The sequence below is a fragment of the Canis lupus genome, chromosome 29 (genome assembly GCF_048164855.1).
Source record: "Canis lupus baileyi chromosome 29, mCanLup2.hap1, whole genome shotgun sequence".
NCBI lineage: Eukaryota > Metazoa > Chordata > Mammalia > Carnivora > Canidae > Canis > Canis lupus.
The window spans coordinates 35,697,831-35,725,051 of record NC_132866.1 but is presented as its reverse complement, the minus strand read 5'-3'; the positions used below and the strand labels follow the sequence as shown (position 1 = coordinate 35,725,051).

General features: G+C 42.0%; 1 long non-coding RNA gene across 1 annotated transcript in view; it reads left to right on the top strand.

Annotated features, from left to right (window-relative positions):
- Positions 1-11,747: 11,747 nt before the first annotated feature.
- The window catches only part of LOC140620601 (uncharacterized), a 43,881-nt gene continuing 28,407 nt past the window's right edge, over positions 11,748-27,221 (top strand). The window contains exons 1-3 of the long non-coding RNA XR_012020342.1: positions 11,748-11,892; positions 13,666-13,830; positions 16,649-16,722. This is a non-coding gene — a long non-coding RNA (uncharacterized lncRNA). The remainder of the gene's footprint in view (positions 11,893-13,665; positions 13,831-16,648; positions 16,723-27,221) is intronic.

The following is a 27,221-nucleotide window of genomic DNA, read 5'->3' as shown; positions in this document are numbered from 1 at the left end:
GAAGAACAGTGGAATTCAGTATTTGTTAAAATCTAGAGCAGAAGCATGCTGTGTTTATGGCAATGATACGCTTTTGAGGGAGGGGGGGAGGTTAGTCTCTCATTTGTAGGGTTTTGTTTTCTAGAGACCAAATGGTGGGGGGAGAGGATAGGTGAGACATCGCTCTGTGGGCTTGCTGCAATCTGGAAAGAATAAGGTTTGCACAGTAGAAAATGAATCTTAAGGATTGTGACTTTGTGTTGTGACTGGATTCACATTTGCAGTCGTCCTTGTAACCAGAAGGACCACGTGACTCGCGTGTGCTCTGAAGGAGCTAACAGAACTGTCTATTCTAATGCAGAAACAGGAGCTCAGGGCTCTGCAGGTTGCATGAGCAATTGCCCCTTGCCATTGTAGGGCCCTGTGTGAGCATCAATCCTCTGGGTGGAATCGGAGCTAGTTCCTTCTCCACCAATCCTGGTTGCCAAGAACAGGTGACCTCACAAACTGTTTTAGCAACTTTTACTGCTGCGAATCATTCTCTTGGGAGCCTCAGAAGCTGGCAAAATAAATCTTTGTATTCACTCTGTTTATATTCTGACAGCACTAAAAACCTCTGCTTTGAAAAGGAAAGCTTTTCCCAAGCAAATGCAACTGAGGGAATAGATTCCTCATGTGTGGCTTTGAAGGTGCTAAAGCAATAATAATGATTGCTTTTATTTTGATAAGCTTTACAGATTCCTGAGTTCTCTCACGAGTTCCATTTCATTTGATATTTGTAGTTACCATGTGAAGTAGGCAGGGCTGACCTTGACCGGCATCCCTATCAGATGCTCAGTGGCATTAAATGGCTTGCCAATGTCACAAGGTGAATAGTTGGCACAAATTGCAATGCAGATGTTCCGACAAATAAGTCAGTAGTAGGCTTTCTATTCTACTGTTCCACTCAACTTCTAAAATAATCCTATGGATTTAAAAAATATATAATCGCCACTCCTATGCAAGTCCCAGAAAATTCCCAGGCTGATGAAAGGGGTCTATTTTGGTAATGCAAGTGAATATCGAGCTGCTGATTTTGAGCAAAAGCAGCCAATGCAAATAAGCATGATATATATATTCATATATTCATCCATTTGAAAGAAATCTGATGGCAAGAATTTGCTCCAACAAAGCACATTCTAGGATGTGCCAGCATCTGTACAAATGCGTGTCATTCTCTGCAGCCTCCATGCACAGAGGAGGAGCACAGATTCCTTGAGCACGAAGATGGGATGCAGTCTGAGAGATGATTTTATCAACCCCGTTTTCCAGGGGAGGAAAGCAGGTTCAGAGAGCCATGCCTTGCCAAACGTCTCACTGTTAAAGGTATAGGAGGGAGATAAGACCCCAGACCTTCAGACATCACAGTCGGTTCAGAGGGACACTTCTGAGCCTCTGGATGGTTCCAAGTCACTAAAGCACCCTCTAGATTATGAGGCCTCATAGCAGGATTGAGAGCAACAAAAGGCTGGAATCAAAGGCTTGCGGTTTGTCTAAGGTTGTTCTTCTGACAGGGGGTCTCTACAGAGTGCGGGCTCCCTGGAAACCAACTTCAACTCTGCTTCGCCCTTGAGCCTCAGCATTGGGGTGTGAAACCAGAATTGCGGGGTGCTGGGTGTGGTGTGATGGTGGGGACAGGGTTTGGCTCTGGACTCCTCTGTGCTTTCCACACGGCTTCAGTTATCAGCCAGGGCACAGTGTGAGTCCCAGAAAACCACGTCAAAACAATCCTGACCAATGGCGCAAAGGGCTATGGTATTTATTCAGGGGCTTTCTCAGAAGGCTTTCCAAATATTCCATTGGGACATTTATTTTCAAACCTCGGTCCAAGACCAAAGCACTTACAATTATGCCAGCCTCTTTGCCGAAGGTGTCCCTGAACGGCTTTCAGCGGGCTTCTAAAAGAATCCCAGAGGCTCCGGACTTGGACTGTGCCTCTGAAGGAATGGCCTGACATCAGAGCCCATAAGAAACTCTCCCTTACATCTCTGTGTGAGGGACTTAATCAGACAAAATTCTGTCAGGAGCCGCCACCGTGGTGTGGCAGGTGCTGCCATGTGGCTCTGACCCGGCTCGGCCCAAGGCACACACCTCCCAGCTGCTGGCAGGGCCCCGGCCGCTGGCCCCTAGCTCAGTCCCCCCCACGGACTGCCTTTTGATAAGGTTGTTGCCTCACTTGAGATTAGAACTCCCTCCCCAGAAGAAGCCTGTATCTGATGACTGGTCAGTGGGGGGGGGGGGAGCAAAGGAAGGGCCCCTTCGGGACACCTTTACAGGCCACACCAACTCCACAGCTTTCTGTGTGAGATCAGCTGGAACCTCTGAGCTGCTCCTTCAAAGTGCACCTTCATGCTCTGCCCAGGCCCGCTTCCTGCCCCTTGTCCGATGGAGCTCCCGAAAGCATCCCCACCGGAGTGCCACATTGGTTACAATTGATGCACCTGCGCTCACACATCATCATCCAAAGTCCAGTTTACCTTAGGGTTCACTCTTGGTGTTGTGCCCTCTATGGGTTTGGACCAATGTATAACATGTCCATCATTACAGTATTATATGGAGTAGTTTCACTGCCCTAAAAATCCTATGCTTTGCCTATTTGTGCTCCCTCCCAGCCCCCACCCTCCGCTTCCTGGCAACACTGATTTTCCTGTTGTCTCCATGGTCCACTCCTTCTTCATCTTTGTATTCCAACAACCAACTATCCAAGGTCATCCTGGGAGAACGTGGCCTCTGCAGAAGGACCCTGCTACCCGGAGTCTGTGAAGTGGCCTAGAGTCCCAGCAGTCCCAGTTATGCCACATGCACAAAGATAGGCACCACCATCCAATGACATTCTGGCAGTCAAAGGAAACTTGTGACTGCCATCGGTAAGCGTGACAGCCAAGCATGAGGTCCCGAGGAAAGCCCTTGACATGGGTCTTTCCTTGTTGCATTTATATTTAGCTCAAACGAAAAACTGCCATTGTTTTCTTCAGTGACAGGCACCAAATAATAATCAAAGGGAAGAAGGAATAAATGTTACCTTTCTTCCCTGTAGGACATGTAGTCAGTCCTCAAATTTGGGACCCCACTCTGACAACCAGCTTTCCCATGCCTGGCCCGTGAGATGTATGCAAATATTTATTGTATTAAAGAAGATTCAGAAGAAAAAGACTTGAATTCTGGTTCTATAGCTTTTAAATAATGTTTCTATGTTTTAATCTTGTTAGTTAAGAAATATTTTGGGGTGCCTGGGTGGCTCAGCTGGCTAAGTGTCTGCCTTCAGCTCTGGTCATGATCCTGGGGTCCTGGAGATTGAGCTGCACTTCCTCGGACCCCCTGCTCCAAGGGGAGTCTGCTTCTCCCTCTGCCCCTCCCCCTGCTCATGCTTTCCCTCTTTCTCTCTCTCAAATACATAAATAAAATCTTAAAAGAAATATTTCAAACACGTAGAAGGGTTCCGAAAATAAAATACCCAGCTGATCTGCCTACCTTCCAGATGAAATAGCTGTTAACATTCTCTCATTTTTACTTGAGCTCATTCGTAACAAAAGAAAAAAAATACAGCTAACGCCCCACCTCTACTCTTATGCTCTTCTTCTCCCTCTGCAGAGGCATCTCTGCCTGAAGTTGCTGTTTTATTCCCATGCATGATTCTGTACTCTCACTAAACATTTTGTGTGACCAAAACATTTGCTATCATTTTATGTGTGTTCAGAACTTACTTAAATGGCGTCATCTTGTATATATGATTTTGAGATTTGCTTTTCATATTTTACAATATATTTTAGGAACTTCTTTATGCTGTTTGAACACAATGTTAGACCTAGTTCATTCATTTGACTGCAGCCAGTATACCACAGTGTATTCATTTCCCTATGGAAGAACAATCATTATTTGCTGTTGTTGTTGTTGTTGTTGTTGTTGCAATGAACGTGCTTGTGCGTGTACTGTGGTGCTCATGTATATAATTTCTTTAGTGTGGGCACCTGGAAACAGAATTGCTAAGTGGTAGGGAATGGACTTCTTCACTCTCCCCGGGATTGACAAATTGCTCTCCCAAGTGGTTGTACCAGTTCACATTCCTAGCAGATTAGAAACTACTGTTTTCCTCCATCCTGTCACTTGTGACACTTAAAAATTTTTCCAACATGATGGGTGAAAGGCATTTTGTCATCTTAATTTATGTTTCTTTGATTACTCATAAACTTAAGCATTTGTGTATGTTTACTGGCCAGTATTATGTATGTGTCGGTGTGTATGTGTGTGAGAGAGGGAGAAAGGGGCGGGGGGGGGGGGGGAGAGAAGAGGAGGAGAGGGGAGGGGGAGAGCTGGATGGGAAGGAAGGGAGGGCGAGGGGAGGGGGAAAGGAGGAAGACCAGTTCTAATCCTTTGGACCTTTTATTTTTTTTTGTAATAATAAATTTATTTTTTATTGGTGTTCAATTTACCAACATACAGAATAACACCCAGTGCTCGTCCCGTCAAGTGCCCCCCTCAGTGCCCGTCACCCACTCACCCCCACCCCCCGCCCTCTTCCCCTTCCATCACCCCTAGTTCATTTCCCAGAGTTAGGAGTCTTTTAAAAACCTGGTTTGCCCTTCTCTTATACATTTGTAACTAGTCTGCATTTATTCTGAAGCTTTTTAAATTGTGGACATCTTCTACTAAACTGCATCTAGCTTTTGTTTATGCTACCCTCTGTTATAAATCACTTTATAAATTTGATGTAGTCAAATTCATAAATCTCCTTAAGATTTGTGGGTTTTGTTCTTTAATAAATCTGCTCATAACTCTACATTCCGAGATATTCTCCCATATTGTTTTCTAAAAATTCTAAATTTCTGCTCTTCACATTTAAAATTTTGTCCATCTGGAATTTACTTTTGCTTATGTGGTGAAGTAGAAATCTAATTTTATCTTTTCCAAATAGAAGCTAAATGTTTCAGCACCTCATAAGGAGAGTCCAGCTTCTCCCAGTGTTTGAAATGCCATTCCTGTTAAATACAAATTTCCATGTACAAGTGGCTCACTCCCTTGACTCTCCAAACCATTCTGCTGGCCCACTTGTCTGTCCCTGCACCATACTGTAATTTGAATATTATTACCACTAATGGTGATATTTAGCAGTTGGTGCCGTGATTCACCTCATTCTTTGTCCTCACAGTTGTTTGTTTTCCAGTTTTAATGAGATATAACTGACAAATAACACTTCTAACTTTAAAGTGTACAATGTGATGACTCGATATATGCACAAACTGTGAATGATTACCACAATTATGTTAGTTAACACATCTGTCACCTCAACAGTTACCGATTGTGTGTGTGTGTTGAAGACATTTAAGATTTCTTCTCAGCAAATTCCAAGTATGTAATAAAGCATTGTTGTGTATAGATTCAAATTTATTCTTTCTTTAGTTCTTACCATTCCAGTAATTTAGGCTTAGCTAATTGATTTCCCGTGAAAAACGCTATTGGCTTGATAAAGGAAATGTGTCTAATGGAATAATTCGGCAAATGTTTGCCATTTGTACAATATTGAATCTTCCTGACAAGAAATGTGATGTATCTTTCTGCCTAGGCCTTCGTGATAAATTGTACATTTATATTATTTAATATAGATTGATACTTTTCCCTGTAAAGATTTTACACATATTTATTAGCTATCGTAGGAGGCTTTTATAATGCTTGCTACAACTGTAAATAGTGTCTTTTTAAAAAATTATATTTTCTAACAATTTGTTGCAGGTGTTCAGGAACCATTTTTAAAGTGAATTGTAAATGAGGCAACTAGTGTATTTCTTTATTTCTTCTAATAGCTGCTGATTACTTCTCTTGATTTTTAAAAATAGATAATCATAGCATCCATAAATAATGATACTTTTATTCCTTAATTTTGAGTATTCATTTTATTTATTTTTCTTGTCATTACTTCATTGGCTAAGACTAACAAAGCAATGTTGAGTAAGGGCTTTTGATAGTAGTCATCCTTGCCTTGCTCCTGAACTGCAGTGAAATTATTTTAGAGACACATCAAGTATGATTTTGACCATAGACAGATCATAGACAAACTTTATTGGGTGGTTCTTCTGATTTCTAGTACGCTAAAAGATTTTGGTTATGAATGGTATCAAATTTTATCAAATGTGTTTTCCACATCTTTTGAAGAGATCACATGTTTTGTCTTCTTTACCGTGTATGGGGCAAATTGCATTAATATTGTTTGCTATTGTTAAGCTTTCATCTCTTTAGCAACCCAACTTGGTTATAATGTATTATTTGCAACACTACTAGTCAGTTTGCTAATGTTTATTTCAAAACTCTATGTATTTCTTCATCAATGAAATTCATCTGTATTTTCCTTCTTTGTAATTGTCTTTTCCAGTTTTTGTTGTCAAGGTTATATTAATATCATATAATGAGTTGGAAAGTTTTCTGCATTTTTCTTGTTTCTGGAACAGATTGCATCATAAGATAGGAATTGAATTCCCTTGAAAGGTGAGAAAAACTAACCTGTAAATCTCTTTGAGGTATGAACTCTTTTATGAATAGATTTTTTAAAAAGATTTTATTTATTTATTCATGAGAGAGGCAGAGACATAGAGAGAAGTAGGCTCCATATAGGGATCCCGATGTGGGACTTGATCCCAGGACTCCAGGATCATGCCCTGGGCCGAAGGCAGACGCTCAACAGCTGAGCCACCCAGGCGTCCCATTTTTTATGAATAGATTTTAAATTACTGGTTAAATATTTAAAAAGCCATAAGTCTATTCAACTTTTCTATTTCTTTTTTAGCTATATTTACTTGGAGTGTTTCCATTTTATCTAAAATTTCAGTGTTATTGCAACAAAGTCATACATAGTCATCATCTCATGACTTTGTGAATTTATACTGTATCTATAGTTACATCTTTTTCTTTCCCAGTGTGGTTCATTTGTAACATCTTTTTTTCTTTTTTCTTTTTGTTTTTCTGCTCTTTTGCCTTTTTTTTTTTTAAGAGACTTTATTTATTTGGGAGAGAGAAAGAGAGCATGTGCAATTGGAGGGAGAGGCAAAGGGGGGAGGGAGAGAGAATTCTCAAGCAGACTCCCTGCCAAGTGCAAAGCGCCTCAAGGGGCTGGATCCCAGGACACTGAGATCATGACCTGAGCCGAAATCAAGATTCGGCAACTTAACCAACTGAGCCACCCAGGTGCCCTTATTTTGCCTTTGTTAATCATTTAATTTGTCTTCTATTTTATTCATTTTGCTTTTCTTTGTAGCTTTTTTCCTTTGACTTTTCTTGAGTTCACACTGGTTTTTTTTTTTTTAACTTCTTTAATTAGATATGTTCGTTCATCCTCAAAATGTCTTCCTTTTGGGTGTATGCATATGTGGGATGCCTACGTGTAATTTCCTCTCTGAAGTACTACATTAGTCACGTCTCACAATTGTGATTTTCCCCTCACCATTCAGCTCTAGATATTTTTAAATTTCTATTGTGATTTCTATTTTGACTCATTAATAATCCAGAAATGTTTTTAAATTTCCAAACACATGGTTCCTTTTCTGTAGTTACAGTTTGTAATTTGTTTCCAATTTAATAGTCTTTTGGAAGGGGCTGTGGTCTGTATGATATTGATTCATTTGTTACTTTTAGATACTTGCTTTGTTGCCAAGTATGTGGTCATTCAAAAATAAGTGCAATGTATACTCACTAATTGTTAGATACAGGAAATACTGTATTCAAGTTATTAAATGTGTTGCTTCAATCATTTATGTTTGGTAATTATTTTGTTTGCTGCACCTACTTAATATAGAGCAATGTGTTAAAATAGCTCACTATGCTTGTGAATTTCTTGATTTTCTTGTGATTCTGGTCATTTGTATATCAAATATTTTAAGACTACATTCATAAAAGTTGGTGATTTCAGAATTTTTAAGTCTTTTATGGATAGTTTCTGGCCCATCTGTATGATGACTCCTGCTCTGCTCCAGTTCTTCATCTTAGAAGTGAAACAGGGTCAGAGCATTTTGTCATCATTGCCCATACCACATCCCCACTGCTCTTGCATTGAGATTTATAGTCTACCTTTGAGACTTAGATTTTCCTGACTTTTTTCTGAGATTTGCAGCCACAAGATACTCTCCAGGCTTCCACCCCTACACCTCCTTTCCTGATGTCAACTGCTTTGGGAAGCATTTCCACTTACTTTATGATTCAACTTTTGGCTGTCTCATAGTGTTGCTAAAATTTAAGATTGAATTTTATTTTCCATTCTCCTTGTTGCTTTTGGATGCTTTCCAGGCAATCCCAATTTTTACTGCCATCTTCAAGCTGGAATTTTTACATAATGAAGCCTAAGCTTAATCAACATCTTTACTTGTCTCCTGAACATTACCTTATCCATATCCATTTTGATCACTGTTTCTTGCACTATGTGCTCTCCTTGTCTAGTATTTTAGTTATGCCTTGTCTTTATAACCCCAAACAAATCATCATTATATTGTTTCATGATCAATGCTCCTTTAGATTTGCCCATGTCTTTCTTTATCTGTCTCTCTACTTGCCTTTGCTTCTTGCTTCCTGTGGCTTCTCCCAAAGAGGTAGAGCTTCTAGAATCCTTTCAGCAGGGAGCTGTGAATAGTAAATTGCTTCAATCTTTGCTTGTCTAATGATGTCTTTAGCTTGCTTTCACTTTTGAATTTTACTTTAGCTGAGATAGAATTCTAAAGTGTCCATTATTTTCTCTGAAGTTATTGTTTCATTACCAATTTCTATTATATTATTAAGAAATTAGCTAGCAATTTAAGTAATAATAGCAAGAAAAAAATCTGGATGCCTCACAAAGGCATGAAGGTATAAATGAGAACAACTGGAGGAATACTAAGTCATGATACTCATTTTTCTTTTATATTTTAAAGATTTTATTTATTCATGAGAGAGAGAGAGAGAGAGAGAGAGAGAGAGAGAGGCAGAGACACAGGCAGAGGGAGAAGCAGGCTCCAGGCAGGGAGCCTGATGTGGGGCTCGATCCTGGTACTCCAGGATCATGCCCTGGGCTGAAGGCAGGTGTTAAACCGCTGAGCCACCCAGGGATCCCCATGATACTCATTTTTCAACCCCTTTATAAATTACACAGTTTTTTTTTAATTCAACTATTATATTTTTATTTCCCCTGATGTCACTAAATTATTCTTACCAACTACTTGGAATCGGTTGCATTTTTACATATTTAACCCATATGTTCAACCCAATAAAACTCTTCATTTGGAAGAGCTGTAAACAGGTCAGAAGTTTCTGTTTCCAAATTTGGTTTTTGCTCTTTTTTTTTTTTCTGGTAAATGTGCAGCTATGAGATATTTTCCTCTTCAGAGGTAACACTCTTACATTGTTTTGATGATGAAAAAAAAATCATCTAATTATGGGAAATGTCTTGACATCCCTAACAGCTGGAATCACATCTGCTAGCTGTATGTGGCACTTCAGGCAAAGCACTTCCACTCTTTCTGCCACCCTGTCATCTTCCCAGGCCCCTGTGGTCCTGCAACACATTCCTAAGCCACCCTTGACGTGCCCAGCAGAAAATCCAGGCCTTTGAGTAGATGTGGCTCCATGAGTTAAAGTAGTCATTGGAGTGGATTTCCAACACAGCTTTTTAAAAAACAGCAAAGGGAGGAAGCCTGTGCAAAATGTGATCCCTTTTGTATAAACTTTTTTAAAAGATAAATAGATAGTTGGTGGTATAATATAAACAATTCTGAGGTGAGGAGAATCAGTGGTTAAGTGTTCACAGTGGTTAACAGTTATGGAAAGAGAAACTAGGGAACTTTCTTTCTTTTGCACTTTTTTTGAAGTATTGAAATCATATAGCTCAGCAGACATACTATATACATAAATGTACAGGTGTATGCTGTATATTTATGAGTATATGTGTATGCTTGAGTATATATAATACAAGCACTGTATATGCTAGATTGAGATTATATATAGTGAGATCATATTATAATACATATTATACATTATATATAGTGGAAAATTATATATTATATGATAATATATATTACATACAATAGGAGTTCAGGAACCTGTTATTATATGTATAATATATGATATATAATTGTATGTATACAATATATAATGAAGGTACATATATTTGTGTGCATGTGTATGTGTCTGCACACATACACATTTATTGACAGCAGGGATTTTCTGAGCAGGAAGACTCTATACTACCATCATTTCTGGCTTATTTTCTTCTTTATACTTTACTGCTGACAAAACTTAAAGGAAGAAAATGTGGAAAACAGAAAGCTTCATATTATACCTGTACTTGCCTGCCAGGGCTTCCCTCACAAAGTACTACAAATCCGGTGGCTCAAATGACAGAAACAGAGTGCCTTACACTTCTAGAGGTGAAGTGTGACAGTGAGGTTGCCTCTGTGGGAAGGGTCTGCTCCAGGCCCTTCTCTTTGGCCCACAGGCGGTTGTCTTCATTGTGCACTTCTTCACATCATCTTCTATGTGTGTCTCTGTACCCAAATTTTCCCTTTTAATAAGTTAATTAGTCACCTTGGATTGGGGCCCCCCTTAAAATACCTCACTTAACTTGATTGTCTTAAAGAGACTCTATCCTGAATGAGGTCATGTTCTGAGGTACTGGGGGTTAGGATCCTAATGCATCTTTTGGGGGAGCACAATTGAATGCACCACAGTCCTTAATATGACAGGAATTCATAGAAGTGGAGAAAATAAATAAATAAAATGGAGATACTTTCTGCAGGAGGTGATATTGGACCTCACTCTTGGAGGATAAATCGTCCTCCATCCTTTGATGGGGAGAAGGAGTGGATTTTACACTCTCTTCCCCTCTTTCACTGGAACAAACTAGGAAGGTGAATGTTAGGAATGAGGATTATAAAAGAGCAGGACATTCATGTGGTCCATCTGCCTAGAAATAGATGTTTCATCTCTTGCAGTGAAGGCAAACTGGAATCGAACTGATGAGGCCAGAGTAAGGGAGTAAGGGCTAAGTGGAACACAAGAAAGGACTTGCAAATACCCAGAGTTGTCCTATAATGAAAATGGGCCATTCCACAGCTGAGGGCATGCCTGGGGGAAACTGAGGCCAAAAGCACAGAAGAGTTCTTACTGGGTAGGCAGCTGGATTATGCCAAGTCTAGTCTTCTGTGAAGTCCAGCCTAGCATAGGTATGCAGGTGAGTGGGATGGGAAGGAGCATTCCCGCTGGGGGAGAAATGAGACCCCAGACACAAGAGGGCAAGCTCCTTTCTAAAACCTGAGCCAGAGACAATGGGGGAACAGTGGGAGCAGGGCGAGAAGACACTCACTCCAATGGGGAAAGTTGGACTTGCCAGAGCAGCACTTTGCAGCCATTTTTTCTCAGAGCCACAAAGTCCAGGCCCAAAACATGGAGTCAAGGGTATGAGAATTTTGGCCCAAGATGAATACACCTGGCCTCAGCAGCTGCCACCACTCTGGATATTTGTATTTGAAAGAATGTGAGCACTTGAGACTATTTCTAGTTCCAGCTGCTCTGTGGTATTAATAAAGGTCTAATTGCTAAAACCATGTGCAGTGGACATGGTGTTCATTTTCCTGACACATGAATAATGTGGTTGGAGGCCAAGCTGTCAGGCCCAAATCACCTCCAGACCCTGCCTATAGCAAGCACATTTCATCACTGGGCAGGACTTGGGAAGCTTGGTGGATGGCCTCATTACAGCTATTTGTATCCAAACGGGGGAGCCAACATGACAGGTTAGAAAGCCCGCTAGAGAAGCACAGCACTGCTTCCTTCCGGCACCATTTCCCAGGTAACGCGGTGTGGAGAAAGACCATCACCTTATCATGCCTGCAGATGAAGGAGCCAGTTGTCCAGCATCCAGACCAGGTTTGTAAGGTATCCCCCAACGCTCACGAGGTAGTTTGATAAAGAAGGCACCACCTTATAACTCAGAGGCAATTAGGCTTCCTGTGCAAAAGGAGGTGGTGGGCAAGGGCAATAGGGGTTGTAACCCTGTGTCTCTGCACCTCTGTGGGGAGAGACAGGAGGAGGCTCCGCGTGGGTCAGGGGCAGCTCCACTCTTGTTGCCACCCCGACCCCACCCACAAATACTGGTTGCAGTCTCTTCTCCCAATCTAAATGTAGTTGATTAATTTTTTGCTTCAGGGTACCACCACACATATTCACAAAAACTACTCATAAGTTGTCCCATACATCAAAGATCAAAGTCCATACATTTATATCTTAATACTAGCTCCAGTTTTTTATGGGGAATCCCCCTCCCTAAGTTCACTTACTTCTAATTCATCTTTCTGGCTTGTGAAGAGAGTTCCCAGCTCAGTTTTCATTCCTTATTGGGCTTTCCAGGCACAATATTGGAGTACATTAAATGACCCTTCTGAGAAGTTCCAGGAATATATGCCTTGCTGATTTATGGGCCTGCCTCCTGGGCACGTAAGTTTTAAGAAACCCTGGAGTTTGCTCGATGGCCTCATTGGAGTTTGACAAGCAGTATGACATAGTGACCAATAGCCCGAACTCTGTCTGCAGTAAGACTCCCTGGATCACAACACTGTTCCACCCTTCATACCTCATTATGACCTTGGGCAGGTGTCTTTGGTTTTCTTAAATGTAAATTAGGAAAAATGATGGCACTTCTGCATAGGATAGTTGTGACAATGAAGTGCTTTACAATAAATGTCGGCCATTATTACTGCCTCCACAGAAAGAATGTTGTTAGATCAAGGAAAAGTGGGGGGCTCTAGGAGACCCAAGAAACAAATGTTGGATTTGCACAGATGCTCCTCACAGGGTCATGCTGTGTGCCATGTTACAGTGTAGAGTGGGCATGATATGGTTAAAAAAAACAAGTACAGCTTGGACTATTGGAGGAGTGGATGTTTGCTGGTGCTGAACAGCAAGCCCAGCCTGGAAGAGGCTATTTACCTTGGAAGAGTCCTGGCCCACTTAGCCAGAGGCAGTTCAAGGAGACACAGACATCCCTGCTTCGCAATGAGCTCAGCAAAGACCCAGTGCAGATGGAGAGAGGCAGTCCTTTCATGAAGTGGGCAGCAGGAATTCTGCAGAATGTTTTCTGGGGGTTCAGCAGGGCCCAAATCTATGCAGTAGTCAGCAGGGACAGCTAAAGCAGTTAGGGGTGAAGAATGTGCTTTATGCCCAAGCTTAATGGAACTGCTAGCAGACAACTGGTGTGGTTCCCAGGCCAAGCCGGTGATTGGCTTAAAGCCAGGGTGATGAAAGAGGATTCAGATATAATCTGTGCAGAGACATCTGCTTGGAAGAGCCTATCATGTTCACCACAGGGGCGCTGTGGTAAGCCCCCCAGCCCCTGTCACAGATGTAAGCAGGTCTTATTTCCCAGCTGCCAGCACACAGCCCTCAGGTGACAGTCCTGTCTGGAATTACCTCGGCTGAGCTACCTCACTCAGGGCCATACCTCTTCCCAGAACAGCCTAATCCAGTGACCAGCTGATGCATAGGTACAAAGGTCCAGCCCTTTTGCCCCAACTCAGGACAGCCCTGAAATTATCTTGTCTTCAGAACCATTCTGCTCTCCATCCCCCAAATCAGGTAAGGCTCCTGAGGAGACTGCATGGAGGCTTAACCTGTCACTCTGTCCAATCCTGCTTTCTGCCATAGGTGTGGACCCCAAGAATGCTCCCTCAGAGATGCCTCCCATGGTAACCGCCACCTCAGGATCTCCTTGTCTTGCAGCGCCTGCTTCTGCCCTAATGAGCTGTGGGCTCCTCTACATTTCCTAGCCTGTAGGCTGGGGCCATGTGACAGGGCTCTGGCCGATGAGAGGTAAGCAGAGTCACGTGGCCCAGGGATCTCCCAGTGCCCTCAGAGGCCATACGTGTGAGGTGGCATAGACACTACTTGGAGGAAACTCGCATGCGTGGCAAATGAGTCTTTGTTGTTTTAAAGCCCTGAGACTTGGGATTTGTTTTCGTTGATGTATTTGTTTTCTCAACAAACCCTATCTTACCCTGTCTTAGCTAACCTATCAGCCATACTCTTTAAAAACTTTTTCTAATTCCAGAGAGAGAAGGAACCGCAAGATAATATCTGAATACAATGTGAAATATTTGTTGCTTATTTTATGTCTGCTTAAGTTAACTGTTAGGGAAGCAGAACATAATTAATCCCACGCTGTAGATTTAGCTATTCTCAATAATAATATTGCTCATGAATCCTTCTGTTGTGTTTATGAATTTTAGTTATGCTCAGTGGTGATATTTCCAATGAAACATTTCTGTGTTTGTGTATGTGCATTTACAAGATCCAAGTTAAATAGACCATTAGGCATTTTAACAAAGAAATCTGACCAGAGTGCCTCCAACTGAGAGTTACAGTCAATAGTATGATGCCCTAAATAGAAAAATCAAGTTAATATAAATATAAATAAGTATTTGCACACCCACTGATTGACTCTCTTAACCAGCATTAGCTAAGCACCTAGTATGTGTATCATGTGCGTGGAGGTTTGCTACATAGTAAGGGCTTCCTAGTCTCAGGGAGTTTATTGGTCAGTGGGAGAGGCAGACCTGTACCTGACTGCCTTTGGGATTCAGCACAGTAGGGATGCACCAGGGCACAATGGTGGCCAGTGGGAGGGAAGGGGTACTCAGCTCTGCCTGTGGAGGGCCAGGGAAGGCCGTAAACACACAGTTGACCCTTCAGTTACAACTTGAAGAGTTGGGGTTTACCAGGCACATCAGGTGAGGCAGGGGGGGATTCCAGGTAGAGACGCTAGAAACAGCGAGATGCATCTGGGAGAGTTAACCTGGCGAGGTAGGACAGGAGTGCGGCAGGCAGGAGATGAGGTTGGAGAGACAGCACAGGCCAGGTTCTGGGGGTTTGTAGGTGATAGTGGGGGATTTGGGCTTTTCCATTTATTCTTTCATTGATTGCCAAGTTTGTTTGACCTGCTTCATTTTTACTCTTCTAGGCTCAAATGCAGACACGACTTTATTCTGAGCGGTAGAGTTTGTGGAATTGTCATCTTAAGGCATCATTAAAACTGATTTCCCATGGTTCATACCAGTAAAAATAAGATCCCAGCGGTACATCCAGATAGTGGAATATTATTCAGTGCTAAAAAGAAATGAGCTATCAAACCATGAAAAGACATGGAGGAAACTGAAATGCATATTACTAAGTGAAAGAAGCCAGTCTGAAAAGACTGCATACCATATGATTCCAACTATATGACATTCTAGAAAAGGCAAATGTATGGAGACAGCAAAAAGATCAATGGTTGCCAGGCTGGAGGAGAGAGGGATGAATAGAATTTTTAGAGCAGTGAAAATACTCCATTTGATACTATAATGATGGATACATGCGATCATACGTTGGTCCAAACCCACAGAATGTACACCACCAAAAGTGATCCCTAATGTAAATTATGGACTGGTTATTATATTATGGGCTGCTAGAAAGTTCAGGCCCAACTGCCAAGTGGCTTTGTGTCGGTGTAGATTCATCAATTGTAATGAATGTTCTATCTGGTTAGGAATGTTAATAATGGGGGAGGCCATGCCTGGTGGCATGAGGAGGTATATGGGAAATTTCTGCATCTTCCTCTCAATTTTTCTGTGTACCTAAAACTGTTCTAAGATATAAACTACAATAATAAAAGACCTCAGTGACTCTGAGCCTCTAGCTTCCACCATGCAAGCACTCATCCCTCAGCTTCGAAGTGTCCCCAAGCAAATTCTAAGGTTCCCTACAAGATGCTTTCTTACCTGTATTCCTAGATGACTAACTCATCCCAGTTTCTCCAGAACTTTCTTGATTTTAGCACCGAAGGTCCTACAGCCCAGGAAACCTCTCAGTCCAGGGCAAACCAGGGTGGAAATCCTAAAGTGTGCTTAGGAATTTGTCCGACCTGCTCATGTTGGTCTCCTTAGACCCCTCCTCAGGCTGCCAAGCCACAAGCTACTAACTCAGCCAGACCCCTCGGGAGGTTCTACTGGCCTCTGGCAGCTCTGGGCAGCCAATCTTTGTTGGGCAACAGATACCACCCATGCCCCTTTGGGCAGGGAGAAATAGCCCTCCTACTACTGGTCAATTTGAGGCAGGAACACCTCCCCACCCTACACCTGAATTTCCCACAGCCCAACAGAAGAGTAACAGAACATCCTTAAGCCTTCCTTCACAGGAGGCTTAAGGATAACAGAAGTAAGCTCAGCTTCAAGAGTAACCTCAGCTGTTGGCAGAGGCAGCTCCCTGAAGCACACCTCACAGAGTTATTTTCAGTGTTCATGGTACCTGGCCTGGGCTCTGTGTGGCAGAGTCCAGCTCACACCTGCTGCTAGAAAGTTCAGGCCCAACTGCCAAGTGGCTTTGAGTAACAAGGCACATCTCTGCCCATCTAGGTTCCTGCTTCCCAGATGGGGGACTCTACTGTTGCCCCTAGTATCCATTCCCCTGACTCCGTAGTAATAGCACCCCCATTCATTTAGGGTGCAAGGCACCCTGGTAAGAGACTTCCTCAGCCAGTTTTGGAACTGTTTGGGGCACTTCAGAAAGACTTTAAAAGACAATCAGCTGAGAGGCCTTACCCTAAAACACATACACTCACACAATTTTCTTCCTCCTCCAATTTTCCTCTTTCTAGGCTCTGCTGTGAATATGATGGCTGGAGCTCCGGCAGCCATTCTGTGACCCTAAGAACAGAAGCTGTTCATTAAGGTAAATTAAGCAGAAAAATAGAAGGAAGCCTGAGTCCTTGGGGACCAAAGAGCTACCCTAAAAGTTCTGACTGCCAACTTCTAGACTTTATTTCAGAAAGAGAAGCAGGTTTAACCTAATCTGGATATAATTGGTTTTTCTTGGGATGATTGACATGGGAATTTCTCCTTCCTTAAGGAGCAATCCCAACCCCTACCACTAGGGGGTGGCCTTGCCCTATATGCCTCAACCTAACAAGGGTCCAACATCAGTTCGTTCTTCCTTTTTTCTTTCTTTCTTTCTTTCTTTTTCTTTCTTTCTTTCTTTCTTTCTTTCTTTCTTTCTTTCTTTCTTTCTTTCTTTTTCTTTCTTTCTTTCTTCTTTCTTTTCTTTCTTCTTTCTTTCTTTCTTTCTTTCTTCTTTCTTTCTCTTTCTTTCTTTCTTTCTTTCTTTCTTTTCTTTCTTCTTTCTTTCTTTCTTTCTTTCTTTCTTTCTTTCTTTCTTTCTTTCTTTCTTTCTTTCTTTCTTTTTTTAATTGGAGTTCAATTTGCCAACATATAGCATAACACCCAGTGCTCATCCCGCCAAGTGCCCCCCTCAGTGCCCATCACCCAATCACCCCAACCCCCTGCCTACTTCCCCTTCCACTATCCCTTGTTCATTTCCCAGAGTTAGGTGTCTCTCATGTTCTGTCACCCTCACTGATATTTTCACTCATTTTCTCTCCTTTCCCTTTATTCCCTTTCACTAATTTTTATATTCTGTATAATTCAGTCTTAGCAGTGTGCCTGTGACAACTGTGTGCCAATATGGGCTGAGCTGGGCCCAACTCTGTTCAATTCCTCTAGCATGAGATATGGATCTCATGTTTTTCCTGTTTTGCCTGCCCAAATCCTCAGCTTCTAGAAGCAATCCCTAGAACCAAAACAAGTATACAGAGAAGCCAGTCTGACAAAGGCAAACATAACAATTGCTATTTCCAAACATAACAGTGAACATCTAGTCTAAACAGCAGTCAGGTCAGTGATAACTTTACACTTTTCAACAAGAAGCAATGGGTAGATACTTGCTTTACATTTGTGTAAATAAAAGTGATTTATTAACCACCAGCTGGTAGTACTAATAAAGGAAGATTCTAGCCTAAAGGATTATTGAATCTCCACTTCCTACGAGGTGGAAAGTCGCCTGCAGCACTCAAGTGACTGTTTTTTTCAGTTTATACTCATCGAAGTTTCAAAAATCTTGAGGCAGAGAGTTTTAGTCATTAATAATCTGATGGGAGGAGAGTAATTTATCTAATTCTCACTTTAGCTAAGGGCAAGTTGCTTTCTCAAAATGAAAGTACAGTACTAGTGCTATTAAAAAAAAAAAAAACAACACTCACAACTAACCAACAAAGGACTCTGTGGTGTGAGAGGTGGTTATAAATCAAATCTCTTTTGACAGTTTCAGATCACATTGCCTTGGTATTTCTGAACTGGCCTTGTCTACCTCCAGCTTACACCCCAATGCTGGAGAGTGAAAGACATAGGGGGTTTTATTGGAGAACTAATAATGCTGCATTTCTCTTCTCAATTTCCTTACTGGGCTGCTGTGTTCAGTACAGACACACACACAAAAAAATTGTCTAGAGAGCTGAGAAATATGCACTTCGCTCTCTCTCCTAGACCGTGCAGAAAGTCTTCACAGGTAATAAAATCAGTGATCATTGAGCAATCTCAAAGTAGAAAAAAAGACTAAAGCCAGCTGCTTGCTCACAGGCACAGAATCAGGAGTCTTCACCCTCAGGGAGTCCCCCCCCCCAAGAGATTAAACATACAGGATGCCCTGTTAAATTAGAATTCTTTGTGCAATATTCAGGACACACTCATGCTAAAAAGTTATTCAATGTTTATCCAAAATTCAAAGTTAATTGAGTGTTCTGGATTTTATCTGGCAATCCTACTTAAGAATCTGCCCCTGATGGGGGGCCAGGGGAGAGCAGTAAAAAAAAAAAAAAAAAAAAAAAAGCAGATTCTAGAAGCTATCAAGGGGACTGCCCCAGGGCATGTCACTGATTAAAAACAAAACAGCCACAAACCACTAGGCCTGTGAGCAGGTTTCTCAGAGTAGCTAATGTCCTTTTGTTTTGTACCTTTGCAAAGTCTCAGATGCCCTCCTGCTCTGGGCATATTGAGAGCTGAGTTAGGGAGGCTGATTGCCGGTGACCACCAGGAGGAGGCATGAGGGCCTGGCTCCAGCTCCCGGGCTTTGAGATGGTGTGTTCTGTACTTTCAGACGTATATCTGTGTGGGTCCTCGTTACCGTGAGTTCTCTTCTTAGATACAAGACAGTTGGTTATTACAAAGATATCTAGCTTCCCCTACCATCTTTCAGAAGGCAGCTTGTCCAAACCATGAGGTAAGGAAAAAAACTGGTACCCCTTCTTTGGGTTTGTCCACTCCGCGGTGCTGCTTGTCCCAGCTCTGTCTGGCTTACTCAGAACTCCTGACCAGAATCCACCTGACAAAGAAATATAAAGATAGGCACCTTCTCCTCTGGATCCGGTGAGGATGTAGGCGGACAGCGCTCCATTTTCGGCCTTTTGGTCTCCATGTCACACTTGGCAGGCATAAACACGTGACTGTACTGAACAGAGAGTCAATCTCAGATGAGAATTACAGGTAAGGATCCTCTCCTTCATTCCAATTCCCTTCTGGCATGGAGCCCTGCATCCAGTAAGGTCAAAGATCTCACCAGCTGAAAACTTCTTGAGTTCCAGAGGGAGGTAGCTGAAGACTTAGGCATTTCTCCAGGGTGAGGTCCTCTGCCTCCTTCTCTCCCCACTGCTGCCTTACCTTACCCTTGGGTTTCAGGCCCTCCCAGGTACTTTCTTCCCTAGCTCTTGTCTAAATCTTTACCCATCTCCCCTACAAAAAAAACCCACCTTGATCAACCCTAAGAGGCCTCCCTCCCTGGGTTCTTCTTTCCTTCCCATGCAAGATCCCAAGTCCCTTTTTCAGTCTAAAGTAGCACTGCTGGGTGTTCAGAGATGTCTATGGCCACTGAAATCTGAAAGAGGGAAAGAAAAAGAAAGAAAAGAAAGAAAGAAAGAAAAGAGAAAGAAAGAAAGAAAGAAAGAAAGAAAGAAAGAAAGAAAGAAAGAAAGAAAGAAAGAAAGAAAGAAAGAAAGAAAGAAAGAAAGAAAGAAAGAAAGAAAGAAAGAAAGAAAGAAAGAAAGAAAGAAAAGAAAGAAGAGAGAAGGAAGGGAGGGAGGGAGGGAGGGAGGGAGGGAGGGAGGGAGGGAGGGAGGGAGGGAGGAAAAGAAAAACAAATCTCATTATCATCCTGGGTACATGTGGATCCCTCTGGTCACAGTTCCACTTCATTTCTACAGGCATACCAGCCCTTTTCATCATGGCCATGTTAAATTGGGCACATACACTATCTCAGGAATAATGTGAGCTGAATCCTCATGGAGAGAGACCTGTTTTCTCACTGGCAAGACAACCAAGCCCCATTATTGTGCAGAACAGACTTCCCACCAGGAGCCAAACAGCATAGAGAAAGGAACAAGGCCACTTGTTAACAGATGCCCCTTGACAGACCAGGAAGAACTCCAGACTACTGGATTAAATTATTTAGGTTCAACCTGTCTCTTTCGGTAGGGAAAGGGAATGGAGTGAATTCGGTTGGCATTTTTTTCCCATGACACAGACAACAAATGTTCACCAAGACTTAACATGGGGCCTCATTTTCTTTAGGGTAGCTTCACCAATTTCAGTCTGTTTGAAATTACAAAGTTGCTTGCATAGCCAGGTTACCGGACGATTAGTGTGAGATTGGTCAAGCCAAGTTAATCTTATGATTTCTATTTCACTTTATTTTTTTATCAGAATTCACAGGGTCCAGTTCTACCACCTTCTGATTTCTCTTTGTTCCTTCTACGATTCTTCATCTCTAACCACTTTGCTTCCCTTATATACTGGTTCTTGTCGTAGACCTGGCTTTCTTATACTTCCAGATCTTGCTACATGATGTCCTTTAGGCCTGGAATAATCTTTTCCCACCCCTCCTGCTTGTGACTTCCTCATGCTCACATTTCCAGTCTCAGAGTAAATGATATTTCCTTATCTAGGCCACATAGACCTCCTTAGCAAGGCTTCTCAAACTTTGGAATACATCAGAATCACCTGGAGAGCTTTTTAAAGCTATAGATTCCTTCTGTTCTCTGCCCCCTTCCACCAAATTCTAATTCAGTAGGTCTAGAATGAGGGGGTGAGTAATTTAAACAAGACCCCAGGTATTTCTGATTCTTTAGACCATGCTTTGGAAACCACTACCCCAGACTAAATTAAATCCCCCAGCACTGTGGTTCTGGAGCTCTCTCTATGCACCTTATCAAAATACATTATTGTTGATATCCCCTTAATATCTCTCCTCCTGGATAAGCTGAAAACACAATGAGGCAGATTGTGTCCATATTATTCACTGCTGCAACCTCATCAATTAGCACGTGTGTCCCAAGTGTGTAGCTAGTTTACCTCAACCCTGGGGTCAGTAGCTTCTCCCACAATTATTAATAACTAGGTTGTCTCAACTTCCCGTTTTGCTCTTCTAGAATTCCTTCCAACATCTGTGAAACAATTCCCTGTATTAAATTTCCTCTGTTTGCTATCCCTTGTATGGTTTCTAATTCCCTGATTCTGCTGTTACAAAAATTTGTTTAAAAAAGCACCTCTTTTGGGGCACTTAGGTAGCTCAGAGGTTGAGCGTCTGCCTTCAACTCAAGGTGGTGATCCTGGGGTCCTGGGGTTCTGGGATCGAGTCTGGCATTGGGTTCCTCACCGGGAACTTTGTCTGCCGATGTCTCTGCCTCTCCCTCTGTGACTCTCATGAATAAATACATAAAATCTAAAAAATAAAAAAATAAAAAGCATCTCTTCAAATATAAATGAGGGTTAAGCATTCATATAGTCATGTGAGTTATATACATTATTTTCCATTTCTCATTATTTTTTCTGTTCATCAGACATTGAGCATCTAATTTGTACTGGAGCCTATGCTTCCAACATTGGTTTTTAAAAAAATGAAACAGTTCTTGTTCTAGAGGGGCTGAGAGTGGAGGTAGGCCCGGGTGAAGTGACTGTGATTGCAGTATGACAAGTGCTGTTGGAACATACGAGGCTTGGGAGTGCTAACCCTATCCAAGGCTGAGGAAGTGATATTGCCTTGGATCTTGAAGGATGAAAAGGAACATATGATGTAAAACATCAGAATACAGTGATTCCATGAAAGGGAGCCCTATTTGCAGCAGCCCGGGGACACCACATTCCTGGCGCATGCTCAAGGACTAGCACAGAAACTGACGTGCCTAGGCTACAAGATAAAGGGATTGGTTGAAGTGAGGTCCTTAAGGTCAATTATGAAGGACCCCAGGAGCCTTGTTGATGAGGACACTTTCAGGCAACAGGGACTGAAGGTTTTGAAGATGGGTAGGGGTTGATAAAATAGATTCACACTTTAGAAAATCGTGTCTGGAAGACAGAATTGAAGAGTAGAGACTGGCAGCAGGGAGAGAAATTACAAAGCTGAGGCCGAGGTTCAAGGTTTGGGTGGGAGCCGATGAGAATGTGACCTATGAGAAGCTGGTAGGGGTGGAAAAGAGCGAGCCAATCCCAGGTCACTATGCTCCATCCTCAAAAATACTGGCAAGTTAGAGCCTCCATTCTTCCCAAAGGAAGCCTCAGAAAGACGCTTTTCTTCATCTTTCTCAAAACTTGGCTAAAGTGTGTTTAACCGTGTTTTAAAATTCATGCCCTATCCAAGCAGAGTTTTTTTTTTTTTTTAATCGTTCTAAATTCTTTTGGAAGGCATCTGAGGGAAGAGGGAAAGGGGAAGCATGGGAACTCAAGCAGAGTGCAAGGCAACACACCGTGTATGTAGGGAGACCATGTTCCAAAGAAGGAAAGGAAGGAAGGCTAGGATGAGGAGGACTGGACCTGAGTCAGACCTGAGTCTGAGACAAGACACTGGGGGGATTTTTTTCTTCTTCTGACTGATGAGGGAGAGAGAGGAAAATTCTGGGAACAAATGGTCAGGTGTTACGAAGGCAAACACGTCTGGGAAATTGGCAGGTGATATAAATGAGGCAGGCTTGGTTGAAGAACATAGAGATGCATGGTCCATGAAAAGAGCAGATACCCACAAGCTCCAGCCAATTGTTGTCATGTGGAGATGCAGTGTTGCCAGATCTTGTGATTTGTCAGCAGAAGCCAGAAGTCTAGATATTCCTGTAAAATTACCCACTGTCTTTAATATGGGTAACTAATTCAAATTTTTTCTAAACACCATGCTGGCCAAGTAAAACACATCATGGCTGTGTTTGGCCCTTGGGTGGCCAATCTGTAAGCTCTGATCTAGAGGGAATGGGAGGGTTGTTCCTTGAATAAATCCCACTAGCCATAGCAGATATGCAGCCTACTTCTGCTAGAACATAAAGTCATGAGCATACCTCATTTCAAAAAAAAAAAACTATTAAATCTACTGGCTAATTTTGGAAAGCTGATACAGAGTGTGCTGATATGTAACTGTGGTCTTGTTTTGGTAGGAAGAATTTTATGACGCTGAAGTGGAAGGAGATCAATAATCTCTGAAGCAGTCTCTAACACATCTTTTAAAAGACAGATTTAAGAGAATGACACTTTAGAAGAGATCATGGTCTAATGTCTCCTTCAGGAGTTTAATATTAATGATTAAAGTCAGTTATTTTGATATATACCACAGACAGTAAAAAAGAATTCCCATGAATCAATAATAAGACAATACCCCAACAGAACATGGATAAAGAATATGCATAATTCACAGAAAAGGAAGTATTGTAGGTTTTTCATCTGGAAAAATGTTTCACATTACTTCACTTATCCTGTAAGAAATCCAAATTATGACATGTCTTTAACTTATGTTGGAAAAAGTTAAAAGGAAAGTTGGATAACAAATAGTATAGATAAGGGTGTTGGGAAATGACAGTCATACACTGGTGGTAGAATTGTAAATTCCACCATGGCTGCTAAAGAAAGCAAATTAGTGGGATCCATTAAAGTTTAAAAATATGTAAACCTCTTGACCCCAAAATTTCTAAATATAAGAATTATTGGGATCCCTGGGTGGCGCAGCTGTTTGGCGCCTGCCTTTGGCCCAGGGCGCGATCCTGGAGACCCGGGATCGAATCCCACATCGGGCTCCCAGTGCATGGAGCCTGCTTCTCCCTCTGCCTGTGTCTCTGCCTCTCTCTCTCTCTCTCTCTCTCTATCATAAATAAATAAAAATTAAAAAAAAAAGAATTATTAATTACATGGTTTTATTCACACATTTGTGAAAGGACATGTGCATATATGAATATTCATCATAGGATCATTTATGCTAGCAAGAAAATTAAAATAAACAAAATGGTCATCACTATGGAAATAATAGACGGTGAATGGGACACTGAAGCCCTAAAGGTACTAAAATGGACATGTCTCCTGCATACTAAGAAAGAAGCAAGGTTAAGAAGTGTAAGTTGCATGATAGCATTTGGGATTGCATAAATATGTACTTATATATGAATAGAATGTGTTCAAAAGATTCAAAAAGTATCTTTTAAAAAGGGTTGCCTCTGGGGAGGGCAGGTTGGGTGGGAAGCAGAGATGGGAGGGAATTAGCTTTTTGATATACACTCTTTTGTATGTGTTGAATTTTTGTTATATATATATACACATATATGTATGTTTAATGAATTACATTGTATGACATAATATGAATACTACAATGTATAAGATATATCACCTATTAAAAGCAATTTTTTTAAAAAAGTCCTACTAACTAAAAAAACTAAAATAAAATCACTAACGCTGTCAATCCTTTCTAAGATTTCCTAATACTTTCGAATCCCAATATTAAACTTTGGCTTCATGGTGCTAGCAACCCTACCACAACTTTGGTTATTGAAATAATTGTAGTTATTTTTCTTTTGCTATCTCAGATTCAGATCCAAATCATTAGCTTCTCTATCTAGCATGCTGGTGAAAGTACATCCAAACCCAGGAATGTGAAAAAATTAGACCTGGAAGTATGACCCGTTTGTGTAACATTTCTGTGTAGTTCCTTTGTGGGAGTCCAGAAGGCTCCCCAGCCTTGCTCTGAATCGTTTCTCTGAGTGAAATGAAACGATAAGGCAGACATTGAAACAAAAAGCTGAGCCTGGGTCTGGTGTATTAGAAGCAGAAAATTCAGTGAACTTTTTATGTTCCCACTGTGTTGGAGTACAAACTATCTTTCTCAGGCAGACATGGGAGCATATAGAGGACTTAGAAATCCCATTAAGCTTCAGAGTCTACTGCCAATAAATTTAATAAGAAATGGAAGCAAGGTTATTTATTTGTTTTATGGCATTCTCAAGATGGCACAGAAAGAAACTCTTAGAAGAATTTAGATCAGTGAGCAAAACATTAACGATTATTCACCAAATCCCTGAATACATCCTAAGCACCTACTAAGCACTAGGTCAGTAGGCTAGGCACCATGGTGGGGTTACAGGGATGGATAAAGTGTTCATAATCTAATTCAGGACTTCCCAAATCTCCTCTGAGAGGAATTCTTTTTTTTTTTTTTAAGATTTTATTTATTTATTGATGAGAGACACACAGAGAGGGGCAGAGACATAGGCAGAGGGAGAAGCAGGCTCCATGCAGGGAGCCAGATGCGGGACTCGATCCTGATACCCCGGGATCACACCCTGAGCCAAAGGCAGATGCGCAACCGCTGAGCCACCCAGGCATCCCAACTCTGAGAGGAATTCTGAGGAATATTAACATCCTTTCAAGATAAGAAGGATTTTCTCAACAGTTAAGAATCAGAAAATAAGTAAAGAAACGAATCAAATATATAATCCAAGTTTCAGCGGTACAGGACTTTTTAAGATTTTTTAAATATGTTGATAGGCAATGGGAATCTTCTAGAGAGGGGCATGGTATGCAGCTTTTCCCCCGGAGTATTTGAATACAAGGAGCTTTATGGTTTGAGCAGCTGGAGGCACTGATGTTTTTGCAACATACGTAGGAAAGCAATCGCCCAAATGGAGAGAGAAACATACATACATATGTGGAAAGTTAAATAGCAGAATAAAACTTTCATAAAACAAGGTGTGGTTCATTGCCCAAACGTTTGGACCTAAACAGCCTGAAATCCAAGGAGGAAAAGGAAATGATGACTCAGAGTCAGAAAGGTTGCAGGGAACCAAAGGGCTGGGGCTAAGCCTCCAAGGAGGGAGCTATCAGTCAAGGAGGAGAAGCAGCTGGAAGAGATAGAGCTCTGTGGAAGGGGGAAGGAGACCGGCTTGGCTGGAGCAGAGGATTCATTACAGAGGAGGAAAGAGATGAAGTCCAGGCAGGGCTGGGTTGGAAAGTGCCTGGCTGCCTGGCTAAGTTACCCGGACCTTGTCTTTTTTTTTTTTTTTTTTTTTTTTTTCTGGTATATTTTTTTTATTGGAGTTCGATTTGCCAGCATATAGCATAACACCCAGGCTCATCCCGCCAAGGACCTTGTCTTAACAACGGGGAGCCTCACTTGAGGGATGAGCACCGGGTGTTACACTGTATGTTGGCAAATCAAACACCAATAAAAATATACGCAAAACAAAACAATAGGGAGCCTCGAGAAGCCTCTAAGCAGGACACTGGAACGTTCCAGATGATCATCTGAGACAATTACCCCAGTGCTCATCTGCAGAGAGAACTGGAGGTGGGGAGAAAGGCTCGGGAAGGGAAGGAAGGGAAGGAGAGGGGCCAGAAGCCGAGGTTTTCCCACCCCACCCCCAGCCCCCAGTCGTACCACAGAAGTAAGGAAGCTTTTCATACTTCTTCACCTGAAAGTTTTTTTCCTGAAATGCTGTCACCCCTCCTTTTCTTTTTTCTTTCTTTCTTTCTTTCTTTCTTTCTTTCTTTCTTTCTTTCTTTCTTTCTTTCTTTCTTTCTTCTTTCTTTCTTTCTTTCTTTCTTTCTTTCTTTCTTTCTTTCTTTCTTTTTTTTTTAAGGTTTTAATCTATCTATTCATGAGAGACACAGAGAGAGAGAGAGGCAGAGACACAGGCAGAGGGAGAAGCAGGTTCCATGCGGGGAGCCCGACGCGGGACTCGATCCCGGGACCCCAGGATCACGCCCTGGGCTGAAGCGCTAAAACGCTGAGCCACCCGGACTGCCCCCCCTCCTTTTCTTTTAGGAAGCCAAAGCCCACGAAAGTTGGGGTATCCTAGAAGGATGCGCAGTAGTAACAGACAAAGGTCAGGGAGAGGCAGGGCAGCAGAGGTGGACTGCAAGAGACGATGCGCTGACAAATGTACACACCCTTGAACCCGGGACTGTGATGAAGAGAACGGACACCTCTCATCCCCCAAACTGCCCTTGTGCTCCTTGGCCATCCCTTTTTACCTCCCTCCGGCCTCCGCCCCGTTGGTAGGCAGCTACCTGAGCCGCTCCCAGCCCCTACTAATTCCTTCTACCTTA